The following is a 14,034-nucleotide window of genomic DNA, read 5'->3' on the forward strand; positions in this document are numbered from 1 at the left end:
TTGGAGGCCCTTTCTAAAGCCCTAAACTTTTTGGCAACCTGTCTATGACATTAGTCTTCCAAACTCTATCTCGCTGAACTAAGGCCAGAAGAGTTCCAGGAGTCCTTCTTCTCTGTCCACCGTTCCCAAGCCAAAAGGAGACATCCACCACATCCTCAATCTTAAGGCCCTAAATATATAACATGTATATATATTCAGGTTTGCCGTTATTTTGAGGTTGTTAGAGTGTCCCTTTAAAGCTGCTTGCAGAAGAGGATCTTTCACAGGAAGTGTGCAGACTGGATTGTGGGAGATATAGTTCTAAACTGAATGCAGACTGTTGTTTGGATTGCTGAGGAAACTATACTCCCAGGGAGCATTGGGCAAGTGTAGGATCATGGGAGAGTCAACAAACCTATATGCTAGACAGTGAGTGCGATCGCTTGCTTGCTTCCGGGACTCAGTGAGAAGAGGTCAGCCTGAGAGGTGTGCTGGGACACTGTTGGTGACAGAGGCCCAGGGCGTGCGGCCTAGAGAGAGAGAGAGGAACCCATCCTCAGTGGTGCGGATGCTGTTAATCACACAGCGGTGATAGATCCAGTGGAGCTGAGTAGATACAGGGTGAAGCTGAACTGACTGACCGGGACAGCCGAGCACCGATCATCCCCAGTGATGCAGGAGCGTGGGAGAAGACATCGCCCGTGTTGCAGGAGAATCACAGGTGGACTCTGAAAGACGGAGGAGTGCCTGGTGACATCCTAATCACAAGTATAAATGTTCATCTATGACACACTGACTGCAGATAGGATCATACATACACTATTATCCTGGGATTACAAATATCACGCTGAAGAGTGATAAGAGCTCCAACTGCCGGTGAAGACTTAGCAAGGCCTTGCTAGGGAAGGGACCTCAGCACAGGCTGTCTTAAAGGGGACCAGTTATTATAATATTGAGTCATTATTAGTGAGGATTAGATATTACTAGACTTTACATCAGAGGTTTTCAGCTGAAGTCATAAGCTAATATACAGTATCTCACAACAGTAAAAACGCCCCTCCCATTTTTGTAAATATTTTATTCTATCTTTTCATGTGACAACACTGAAGAAATGACACTTTGCTACAATGTTAAGTAGTGAGTGTACAGCTTGTATAACAGTGTAAATTTGCTGTCCCCTCAAAATAACTCAACACGCAGCCATAAATGTCTAAATCTCAGGCAACAAAAGTGAGTACACCTGTTAGAGAAATTAAGAATGTCTTTATAATCATTTATGTATAAGGCTGACTGTGACTCCATTTTGTTCTGCTTGAATACAATCTAACTGGTTTTAAATGCCCTATATATGGTAATGGCTAGATTTCAGAGTTTGTAAGATGAAGCTTCTTCCCCTTTAAGGAAATGGCAATAAAAACAGACATTCCTCATTGTCCTGGGGGAAGGGTTAAGTCAGGATGTTTAACTGTATATAAATGTGCCAGCTAACTTAAGAAGGCAGACAAGTCTCAGATAAGGAGCCAACTAGGCTAGCTACTGTGTATGGTGCCCTATACTACGGGTCACAGGCGGCTAGAACCGGTGGGTGAATATCTGACAATCTCCTGTACTTGTCTCCTCGTATATGAGAAATAAATCTTTCCTTGTATCAGCTTGTGGTCTAAAGGTGATTTCCCTTACATCTTTGGTGCCGAACGTCCTGGGAACCCAAAATCCTGTGAAGGGCTAGACACTGGTGACGGATACTGTACAGGGGAATTTCCGGTACAAGCGGAATTCCTATCTTAAAGTCCTCCGTCTGAATTGACGTTACCAGAGGCCGGTTAACTGGGGCTGGCCCATAGTAACAGATGATGGGTTTTCCACGAATCAGTAAGAAAGAGACCCAATCTGGTTCAAGGTAAGAACATTTTATTTATATATGCATATATCGATAACAAGAAGAATGTTAGTGGTGTAAGGTTTGTTTGTCTATGTATCAGAGTGTGTTTTTGTCAGTCTTATTTTGTTTCTGTGTCTGGTCAATACACTGATATAGTCTATAATATATGCCGGGCCACAGATAAAGGAAATTTGCGGGGCCCTTTTGAGTCCAATGCAGCCTTGTAAATCTGTAAAGAAGTCCCGTGCAGACAACATATATATCCGTGAGCTCAACGACTGCATATCGGTGTGTCTTATGTGTCTCTGTCTAAGCTTGATACAGAGGTATGGTCTCTAATAAGTGCCAGGCAGCAGACAGAGGAAATTTGCGGGACCCTTTGAGTTCAATGCAGCCTTGTAAATCTGTAAAAAAGTCCTGCGCAGGCAATATAAATATCTCTGAATCAAATCTTGTGGAGTCTGTGTCTGACTGCGAGATAACAAAAATGTGTATAAATATAGGGCTGACCATACATGATACAATTTTATTACAATTTTCTGTCCGGTTCTCTTGAGATTTACCTTCAGCTATGTAGTACAAGGGCCTGCCTAATTGGATTTGACCTCGTGTTGTGTGGTTTGTGGTGAATCTGACAGAAAATTGGACAACAAAGGTTGAACATGTATGGCCAGCCTAAGAATGTCAATACTTTTTAGTAGAACACAGAACTGGAAGATTGAAGGATTATAGTACATTTTCCAGAGAATCTGTGGCTGTCTGCGAGATAACAAAAGTATTGTGCATAAGTGTCTGTGTGAGAAGACCTAAACTAACGTGCGCACGCCAAAAAGGCCAAAGTTGTGTGAGAATGGGCCAGAGATGTGTGAAACAAGAAGATATAAGTAAGTATATATGTTATTTGAATTTAGACAGAATAGATTTATTGTGGTTTCTGCATCTTTAAGTGTTAAACTTCTGAACTAAAAAAGAAAGAAAAGGTGTCCGCTGGTGCTATGAGAATCTCTCTCTCGTATGATTAAATGTGGATCTGTGAATTAATAATTTAGCACTCCCATGGGTTTTCAGGGAATCCAGACTGGGACATAAAGTATTTAAGGGGGGGTAACTAAATTGGTTGCAGTATACTCCTCTCTTCCACTAAAAGAAAAGGGATGATTTAAGACTAAATCCTACTGTGTCTTTGTTCACACGTAGAACAACAACTCCCAGATAGCCAGAATGGTGGGGGAAGGGGAACAGAGAGTAAGAGGGGAAGAAAGGCTGTAACAAGCACTTCATTGCCTGATTCCACAGTACATTACGAGCAGAAAGTAAGATTAGAGACGCATTTTTCATATATTATAATGGGAAATTGTGTAGTAATTAAGCCCATACACCTGAACTAAATGATATAATAATTGACAGAATTGTGATATCTGAAAAGTGTCCAATTAACCTGTTGGGCAGGGACTTGTTGCATGCATTAGACATTTCAGTAATACCAGCAGAGGGGGGTTTGAGAGCCCACCAGCCTGCGGAACATATGTGATGAAGGCTGACAGTGAACCTTATTACTGGTACAGCTTGGACTTAGGTTACACAGGTCCAGGAAGCATGCAGCAACCCCTTCCCAAAATAGCAGAAGAAAAGGTTAAAAGAAAAAGCTATGAGGTTCAACATAATTTACTCTGCACTATGTATTTTAAACATTCCATAGGAACTGATGTTGATTATGAAAGAAAATTGGGTAAATTCTCAGGGGTCAGAATTACGTTGAAAACTTTATACTGGGATCAGGAGGGAAACAGCGTGGCCACCTGTCTCCTTCCTGATTAGATATTCAAGTTACATAAGGGAAGAACTGTACCCCATGTATCAATTACTTGGAATGTCTCTATGAGTTAGGGGAACTTTTGACTGACTGGGTACATATGACACCTGAGCAACAGAAAATAAAGGGAATCCAGTCTTTCAACCTTTATTGGGTCACACAATGTACTCCAGGAGTACATTCTCGGCCTTTTGGCTAAGATCAAGTGTAGTATCTGTTCTTATCAGTTGGTATGGAACCTGATGGTTAGTATCGGTGGGCGCCAAAATGAACCAGGCGCTCCGGAACTACCGGGGGACTGGGAAGTAAGCCACATCAGAGAAAGCCGGATGGGTCCATTGCCTTCTGATTTGAATGGGTCCGCCCCTACCAGTTTGAAGGGAGCGAGAAAACTGGGTTGTAGCGTGTCCAGTTAGTACTGCTCCTGGATGTGATTGGTAAGGAACGGCGGATGGCGGTGGGAGGGCCTCTCCTCCTGGGTTGAATCTGGCCTTGCAAAAGGCTTGTCCCCAGTTGAAGGTAGGTTCACCCTAAGCTGTCTAAAGTTCTGATGCCTCCTGGTGGGATAGGGCTACACTGGGTCTGGCCTTTGGGCTGAGATAGAGAAAGCCTGTGGTGTACGTGCCCCTGGGGTAGCAGCCCAGGGGTGCCTTAATTCTCACCGGTGAGGGGCAGCTCACCTGAGTTTTTCGGCACCTTGGTCACTGCACAATCACACTTTTTCTGCACCTGCCTCTTGGGGTGGGCCTTTTGGCCAGCACCAGAGGAAATTTTTATTCCTGGCCGGGGGGCCTGCCAAGGTCTTGCACTTTGGCACTACCCAGCACTTCTCCACTTCCCCTTTCCCCACTCTGTTTTTTCTTTGTTTGTGTGTTCACGTTTGTCCCTTTTTGGTTGTACTGTCACTTGAACGACTTGTATGGCGTAGGTCCTCGGGCCTGCCCTGAAAGTCTTGGGAGGGGGTGGACATGTCCTTCTGGCTTAGTTCGCCCTCTCTCATGGGGTCTCCCTTCGGGAGAGCCCCACCTAGTACTTGGGGAGGGCTGTTTCGGCAGTCCCCCTAGAGAACGGGGTCTGCCTGGCTTCGGCTGGGTGGACCTAAGTGAGTACCTCAGTCCCCGTCAGGAGCTTCGCGCCCCGGGGGATCAGGGTATAGGCCCTTCCTCTTCAGAGGAGGGCCATACGTACGCCTTGTGCACTTTTTGTGTGTCTCACGTTTGCGTGTGTGCACTTTTTTATGCACCGGGTGTTAAGTCTTTTGAGTGTGTTTCACACACCACGGGCTTTAAAAAAAAAAAAAATGTACTCCAGGAGTGCACCTTTCAGGAGGGTACTCAAAACAGTAAGTGAAGTACAAATCACCCCTAAAAAGTACTATGAGACCCTATTAAAAACAATACCCCTTAAGAGAAGATGTTTAATGTATGTTGTGTTGTCTGTGTAAAATGACAATGTTACATAAATAAAGAGCGAAAGGTAAGGTTGAAGTATGGCTGATTTGTAACATGGGTTTTGCTTTTCCGCTGTTATGAGAAAGTAGATGAGAAAAGCCTGCTTGTATTTGCAGATCCGCCCACCCTTTATGTGTGTGAGTTTTCATGAGCAGATAAGACAGCCTTTTCAGCTTTCCCCTTTTTACCCCCCTCCTCCATGAACACATCCTGTGTGAGATACGGGAATGTGTGTGAAATGTAAAATAGTGTGAAAAAACTTTGTAAGGTAAAAGGAAATGTTTAATGATTTTGCAGGAAAAAAATCCTAGTTAAAATGGTTATTTTTTGCTATGTGACTGAAGGATTAATTAGAAACAAAGAAAATAGCTGAATAGCTTATTGTGGTCGATATCCTTTAAATTCCTAAATGGTAGACATGATTATTATACTAATTTAAATATTTAGTTCTCCATTCCAGCCTACTGGGCGTGGAAGGAGAGACATTAACGGTAGGGTGTTCGGAGCTCCTAAACCCAGGGAGGGTATGGGGAAAAATCAAGAAAGCAGCCTGAAAACATCAAATCAGGATATATATAACCGGTCAAAATTACGAGGCTTGTATACCAATGCCAGAAGCCTGGCTAACAAGATGGGAGAGCTGGAGCTGCTGATGTTTGAGGAGGACTTAGATTTTGTGGGGATAACTGAGACTTGGTTTGACAGCTCTCATAACTGGATGGCGACCATTCAGGGGTATTCCCTCTATCGCAGAGATAGAGAAGGTAAAAAAGGGGGAGGGGTATGTCTGTATATTAAGAACAGTATGCAGGTAAATATGAGGGATGGTGATAATAATGGAGCTATGGACGAGGCAGAATCCCTATGGGTAGAACTTCAAAGGGAAGGCACTGTGGGGAAGGTAATATTGGGCGTATGCTATAGGCCCCCCAACCAAAGGGAGGAGGGGGAGGCGGACCTCCTTTTACAGATAGGATTGGCAGCAAGGATGGGAAATGTCATTATAATGGGGGACTTTAATTATCCAGATATAGACTGGGCAGAAGGAACCGCGCATTCAGCCAAGGCTCGGCAGTTCCTAAATGTTTTGCAGGACAATTTCATGGGTCAGATGGTGAACGCACTGACAAGAAACAATGCGGTACTTGACCTACTGATTACCAACAATACAGACCTGCTCACGGATATAGAAATACAGGACAACTTAGGAAACAGTGACCATAGGTCAATAAGTTTCAGTATTAATTATAGTAATAGTAAACACAAGGGCAATATAAGGACATTGAATTTCAAAAGAGCCAATTTCCCAAAACTGCGCTTTCTGCTAGAAAATATCAATTGGGATAGAACCCTGGGAACAAAGAACACGGAGGAAAAATGGGAGTGCTTCAAAAGCATACTTAACAAAGGGATTGACCAGTGCATTCCAAAGGGAAATAAATTTAAAAGAGCAAAACTAAACCCTGGGTGGCTAAACTCCAACATAAAAATGCATATTAATGCTAAAGGAAAGGCCTTCAAAAATACAAGACTGAGGGGTCATTGGCAGCATTCAAGCATTACAAAGAGTGTAATAAGAAATGTAAAGACGAAATCAGGGCGGCTAAAATAGAACACGAGAGACATATAGCGGAAGAGAGTAAAAAGAACCCTAAGAAATTCTTTAAGTATATAAACAGTAAGAAAGCGAGGCCAGAACACATTGGCCCCATAAAAGACGATAAGGGAGTTTTGGCCACAGGGGACAGGGAAAAGGCGTTAGTGTTAAATAATTTCTTCTCTTCAGTCTTCACAAAAGAATTGGGGGGCTACACTAACCCAGCGTGTAAGGCCAAACTAAACAACACACCCCAGGAAATACCGCCATGGCTAACAGAAGATAGACTTAGAACTACACTAGAGAAACTTAACATAAATAAATCACCGGGACCGGATGGCTTGCACCCGAGGGTTCTTAAAGAGCTCAGCCAGGTGATTGCCAGACCATTATTCTTGATCTTTAAGGATAGTTTACAGACGGGTATGGTGCCAGCTGATTGGAAAAAAGCCAACGTGGTACCAATATTTAAAAAGGGGCCGAGATATATCCCGGATAACTATAGGCCGGTCAGCCTAACATCAGTAGTCTGCAAGATTTTGTAGGGGATGTTAAGGGACCACATACAAGACTTTAGTAATGAAAACGGTATTATTAGTAGTATTTAGCATGGATTCATGAAAAATCGTTTTTGCCAAACCAATCTATTAACCTTCTACGATGAAGTGAGCTGTCACCTAGATAAAGGTAAGCCTGTGGATGTGGTGTACCTGGACTTTTCAAAGGCCTTTGACACCGTTCCCCACAAACGCTTACTGTTCAAACTAAGGAAGGTAGGTATGGACCATAAGGTGAGTACCTGGATAGAGAACTGGCTCTAGGGGAGGTTGCAAAGGGTGGTGATTAATGGGGAGTACTCAGATTGGGCGGGTGTGGAAAGCGGGGTCCCCCAGGGTTCTGTCCTGGGGCCAATCCTGTTTAATTTATTCATAAATGATCTAGAGGAGGGGATATCGAGTAAAATCTCAGTATTTGCGGATGATACTAAACTAAGCAGGCCAATATCTTCTGGGCAGGATGTGGAAACCTTACAAGCGGACCTGAACAAAATTATGGGGTGGGCAACTACATGGCAGATGAGATTTAATGTTTAAAAATGTAAAGTAATGTACCTGGGTGCCAGAAATCAGAAAGCAAGCTACTCACTAGGGGGGAACCTCTGGGTGAGTCTAGGATGGAAAAGGACCTGGGGGTACTGGTAGACAACAGGCTTGGCAGTGGCATGCAATATATGCTATATTAACACGTGCATTGACAATGTCACTACCGTCAAACACGTGAAATGGTTTCCCAACCAGAAGCCATGGATGAACTCTGAAGTCCGTCTCCTGTTGAAAGCAAGAGACGCTGCCTTTAAATCTGGCAGTGTAGAGGACTATAACAGAGCCAGGTCCAACCTGAAAAGGGGCATTAGGAAAGCAAAGCTCATATTCAAATTACACATAGAAGAGCACTTCCACAACTCTGACCCCAGACGCATGTGGAAAGGCATCCAGTCAATCACAGACTACAAACCTACAGCTCAATCAACCAGCAGTGCCTTTCAACCGAACTAACTTAATCACTTTTTTGCTCGTTTTGACCAATGCACAGGACATATTACACCAACCATGGACTCTGCTATTATTTACAGCTCACTTTCATTCTCTATAACGGACGTCTATTCAGTGTTTAGCAGAGTGGATGCACGTAAGGCAGCTGGCCCAGATGGCATACCGGGACGTGTTCTCAGAGCATGCGCTGGACAACTGGCACATGTTTTTTCTGACATTTTCAATCTGTCACTGGCTCAAGCCACAGTACCAACATGCCTGAAGACCACTACTATCATACCAGTGCCTAAGCACTCAGCTGCTGAATACTTGAACGACTTTCGCCCAGTTGCACTCACCCCTATTGTTATGAAATGCTTTGAGAAACTGGTCCTGGATCACCTTACTGCGGGCCTACCACCTACACTGGACCCACACCAGTATGCCTATCGCCCGAATAGGTCAACTGAGGATGCAGTTTCCACAGCTCTTCATTCTGCTCTCACCCACCTGGATAAGATCAATACATACATTAGAATGCTGTTCATTGGGGGGGCGTGGCCAGCGCGGGACCTAGATGGACGCCTGATTCTCTGCTCCGGCTCCAGGCGCATTGTATCCAGCGACATCCGAGCAACGAACGCCGCCATCCAGCTATCGACAGCCTTCCTACACTGCCCTGCACTTGCTGCCATGTCGGGGAAAAGAAAGAAGGACAAGGGGCCGAAAAAACTTACAGCCTTCTTCCCGCCGCCGTCCCGGAGCAGTCGACAAGATGGCGCCGGCGGCTCGGGCCTTGCTGCTCCGGAGCAGCGGCGGGCGCACTACTCGGACTTGCCTGACGCCAATCCTCTCGGAGACCGCTCCGATCCAGGTACTGTGTCTCCCCGCACCCCAGAGCCATCCAGCCCCTCGTGCAACAGCCCCGCCAAGTCTAAGCTTAGACTGGACTCACAGGACCGGGCCTTGTTAGCAGGCCGCACCTCGATAGCACCAGCCTTCTTGGGACCTTCCCCTATTGCGGACTTCCCTACCCAAGGCAAGCCTATAATGGACACTGCCCTTAAAGATATGATGTATACATTTCATACATCCCTGCAAGCCGACATATTGGCGCTTGCTAATAGACTGTCTTCTGAGATCCACTCCTTGGGTGATAGGGTACATAATGTTGAATCTTCCATGACAGATATGGTTGCCACGGTCAACGACCTTGTAGAAGCCCACGAGGAAAATATCACAGAACGCCAGTGGATAAAAGCCAAAATCGCAGATCTGGAGGATCGCTCCAGACGCAATAACTTAGAATGCTGTTCATTGATTTTAGCTCTGCTTTCAATACAGTCCTCCCCACTGTACTGATCACTAAGCTCAGGGAACTGGGTATCTGCACCTCCATTTGCAGATGGATTCTGGACTTTCTCACCAACAGACCCCAATCTGTCAGGTTGGGAAACCAGGTATCCTCAACCCTCATTCTGAACACTGGCATACCGCAGGGCTGTGTTCTGAGCCCACTGCTCTACTCCCTGTTCACCCACGATTGTGCTCCTCTGTATAAATCCAACATCTTTATCAAGTATGCGGATGACACCACCGTGGTCGGCCAGATTGAAAACAATGAGGAATCGGCCTACAGGGAAGAGATCTGTAATCTGGCAGTATGGTGTGCCACCAATAACCTGACTCTCAACGCCACAAAGACCAAAGAGCTCATTGTGGACTTCCGGAAATCCAACAGCAGGAGACATCTACCAGTCAACATCAATGGAACCGAGGTAGAGCGAGTCTCCAGCTTTAAGTTCCTGGGAGTTCACATCTCTGAGGATCTGTCCTGGCAGCTGAACACGTCAGCTCTGGTAAAAAAAGCACAACAACGTCTGTATTTCTTGAGAAGTCTCAAGAAATCTCATTTGTCCCCGGGGATTTTAACGAGCTTCTACCGCTGCATCATTGAGAGCATCCTGAACAACTCCATCACTGTATGGTACGGAGGCTCCACTGTGAGTGAACGTAAAGCACTGCAAAGGGTGGTCAAAACTGCTCAACGCATCACTGGCACCCAATTACCTGCCATTGAGCACCTTCACCACAGCAGATGTTTGCGCAAAGCTCACAACATCATCAAGGATTCTTCGCATCCCAGTCATAAACTGTTTAACCTCCTTCCGTCAGGAAGGAGATACAGAAACTTGCACACTAGAACCAGCAGGTTCAGGGACAGCTTTTTTCCATCCACCATCATATTACTGAACTCAACATTACACCGCTAATCATTACAAAACAAACACAAACAAAAGACTGTATATAACCTCTGTACTATACATGTACATACTACATAGTATATCTTTTCACTCCTTAGTACATCTGCACTATTTATATCTGTATGTATCTTTATCATTACAGTACATTTTGCCCAATATTTCACATTCATTTGTGTATATATATTTTTTAATTATGCTAGATGGTTATCTGCACTGTAAATATGCTAGATATTATCTGCACTTTTGCACGATTGCTACATTTTGCACTTCTGGTAGATGCCAAACTGCATCTCGTTGCTGTGTGCCTGTACTATGCAATGACAATAAAGTTGTATCTATCTATCTATAGGACAACGGAAGATGATTACTGGAACTGTCTGTTTTGTGTTGTTCTTAATAGTTATTATATTGAAGTATGATACGTAAAAAATGCAATATTAATGATTGTTTTATTAGTTTTTGATAAATACAGAAAGAACCAGATCTGTTCCTAGAAGTATTCCAAGATTTGAATAATTGGGTTTGAGTAAGAGGTTGTGATCGTTACTCAGTATGAATGGTGATGTATAATCTCTGTGTATAATGTGCATAGGTCCTGGAGTTTTCTAATTATGAAAAAGTTTTTTTATAAAATAGTTTTATTTCACCCTCTTGTTCTGAGGGTTTCATATGCCATTTCAGTAATCTTACTCCAGGATAAAATTTTTATCTACCCTCAGCAAGATATCTGTCATGTATGACCACTCTCTTAGGGCAACCTCACATCGCTATTGAAAGATGTACTACCCTGAACCCTTTCACACTTATGCGTACACCCATTGAAGGGGATTCACATGACCGAATAGCTTAAATTGATGAAAGAATATTTTTTATAAAAAGACCTCACGGATGGGTTATTAAAATGTTGTTATTATTTGTTTTGTTGATGGATTGTGTAAAAAAAAAAAAAAAAAAGATGCAGGTACAAATCAAACAGGGTATGCTGTTGTAATATATGACCAACAAGCAGAGATCATAACTCTAACAAGGGCATGTAACTTGGGTAAAGGCAAAAAAGGTGACTATATACACAGATGCTTTTTCCGCTGTATGTGCTTTCAGCATGTATATATATATATGCTTTCTCCACCATACATGTGTTTGCACAACAATGGAAGAATAGAGGTATGGTCACATAAATAGGTAAATCCACTTTACTCAGAGATCTTATTCTAGCCCTGTTAGACCATGTACAAAAGCCAATCCAAGTAGCGATATATAGAAGTGCACAGCACATAAGAAAGGTACAGCCCTAATTACATTAGAAAATGAACTAGCAGACAGAGCAGCACAAGAGGTAGCCGAAGGCAAACAAAAATAAATTTTCTACCTTGTGAAATCAACAGAAATACAGTTAAGTAATAGATGAAATATGGTTGATTTGACATGCAAACAGTAGTGCCTGAGAATGGAAAAACAAAACATGGTTATCAAAAAGAGCGACACAGGTGAAAGGTATCTACACAAGTACTGAAGGCAAACCTATCTTGCCTTCCTCCTTGTTTAGATATGCAGCTTTATTGAGCCATGGGCAAAGCCATGTCTCAAAAGGGGGGATGGTACAGATGGTTAACAAAGGGTTCACAATGTATGGTTTCACTAATTACTAAAAATGTTTTGTTTGACACATCCAACCTGCAATAGATATCATGTGCAAGGGGCACTTAGACCTCTACGAGGCCAGTTCCCCAAGCCTCCTTGCCCCTTTCACATGATATGTATGGATACCCTGATGGGCAGTCGGTGGCCAGAATAATCATAAAGGAAATGGTTCCCAGTTTTAGGATCCCTTCCATCATTTATAGTAATAATGGTTCTCATTTTGTGAATCAGACAATACAGCAGATCAGCAAATGGTACAGTATTGACTTGAAAAACCGTTGTGTCTATCACCCACAGTCTGCAGGTACTGTGGAGAGACGTAATGGTATTTTAAAGGGTAAATTGAGAAAATGAATGGAAGAGACTGAAATAAAACCTGGATACAGTCTGCCAACAGCCTTGCTAAGCATGAGAGTAACTCCCACAGAAATGGGGTTGACACCTTATGAGATATTGTATGGGAGACCGCACTACATCCCACAACTTAGGCCATTTGTTAGAGAAGATAAGGAATCGGATAGTGGTCTAGCAAACTATATGGGAAAACTGTTAACATCTAAGGAAGTGTTGTTTCCGAACTCTCTTACAGGTTAAGAAACTCTGGCAGAGCAGGGCACCCTTGTTCAACCAGGGGATTGGGTGTGGATCAAAATAATCAAGAGAAAATAGTGGTCAGATCCAAGGTGGGAAGGGCCTTATCGGGTATTATTGTCTACACCCACAGCTGTAAAAATAGCAGAAAGAGTACCTTGGATACACCTATCACATTGCAAGAAAGCAAAGTATCTAGGGCCAGAAGAGGGAACGCCCACAGAGCCTTGATTGTAAGTCCGGCTACAAAGGGGGGTGACTCCAATAGGGACCACTCGTCTCAAACCCGGTGAAGAAAATGGAACAAGATAGGCTCATAGGGGCGATAAAACAGCTTAGGAAAGACAGCTATTGGAACCTGGGTATTTTACTAAGACATGGACAGGTAGGATCTTATTAGGTGGAATTGTAGTCCCTGAGAGTAAAAAGGATTTGGTATCCAGACTGTCAATAAGTCAATTTACTTACGCAGGCTATGACTATAACCTTAAAAATCCTAAAAGAACTGACTCTGGAGATTATGGTTTAGAAATAGCTGTCCTATGGAACTACGGATCAGACCTTTTGATGAGAATAAGAATCCAAGTCACACCTAATACTCCTCCAACACCACTCCCAGTAAACCCTGACTTAAATCTTCCTGATATGGATAGAATGGGTTAGATGGACTACTTAGCAACAATCCCCTTCCTAGCTGACGAAACAGATTTGACGTGCATAATAATGATGTTTAAAGAGAAATGTAACAAGATGACCAGTGCAAAAATAAGCGGGAGTTATACCCGGCAACTAAAATGTGGAGTGTGCCCCCATTAATTAGAGTAGTTCCCGGAAATTTTACTTGTTTCATCAGTATTGATGAGACGGGACAAAAAGTAGGGGAGCTACTCTTGTCTTGCTGCCCCCAGAACGTACTTTTCACAAGTTCACCTTACCAACAGACATGGTTTGAGCATCAGGAGAAGCAATTAGCTGATGTATGGTGGTTATGCGGGGATATGAAGCTTAGGCCCAAACTCCCTCCCAGGTGGAAAGGGAGCTGTGCTTTAACACACTTGCTTCTTCCCTTTTATATGATACCTATAGGTGATAAAGTAAAAATACCTTGGGTGGAGAAGCACCACTTTCGCATGAAAAGAGAAACACCTCGAGGATTGTTTGACAATCGAGTCTATGTTGATTCCATCGGAGTGCCACGAGGAGTCCCTGATGAGTTCAAAGCACAGAACCAAGTATTAGCTGGACTTACCTTCATCTTCCTATGGGTACAGCCCAACAAGAACG

General features: G+C 43.5%; 3 protein-coding genes across 4 annotated transcripts in view; all 3 read left to right on the forward strand.

Moving 5' to 3' along the window:
• LOC309550708 (uncharacterized protein) overlaps positions 1–14,034 on the forward strand; it is a 295,084-nt gene that overhangs the window by 236,864 nt on the left and 44,186 nt on the right. The window lies entirely within an intron of this gene.
• Positions 1–14,034, forward strand: part of LOC309550686 (uncharacterized protein) — an 801,473-nt gene that overhangs the window by 59,345 nt on the left and 728,094 nt on the right. The gene's annotated exons all lie outside the window — the stretch shown is intronic.
• The window catches only part of LOC309549962 (uncharacterized protein), a gene marked incomplete at both ends in the record, with an annotated part of 105,623 nt that overhangs the window by 48,248 nt on the left and 43,341 nt on the right, over positions 1–14,034 (forward strand). The window lies entirely within an intron of this gene.

The sequence above is a fragment of the Pelophylax lessonae genome (genome assembly GCF_965119305.1).
Source record: "Pelophylax lessonae genome assembly, chromosome: 3".
Classification (NCBI taxonomy): Eukaryota; Metazoa; Chordata; class Amphibia; order Anura; family Ranidae; genus Pelophylax; species Pelophylax lessonae.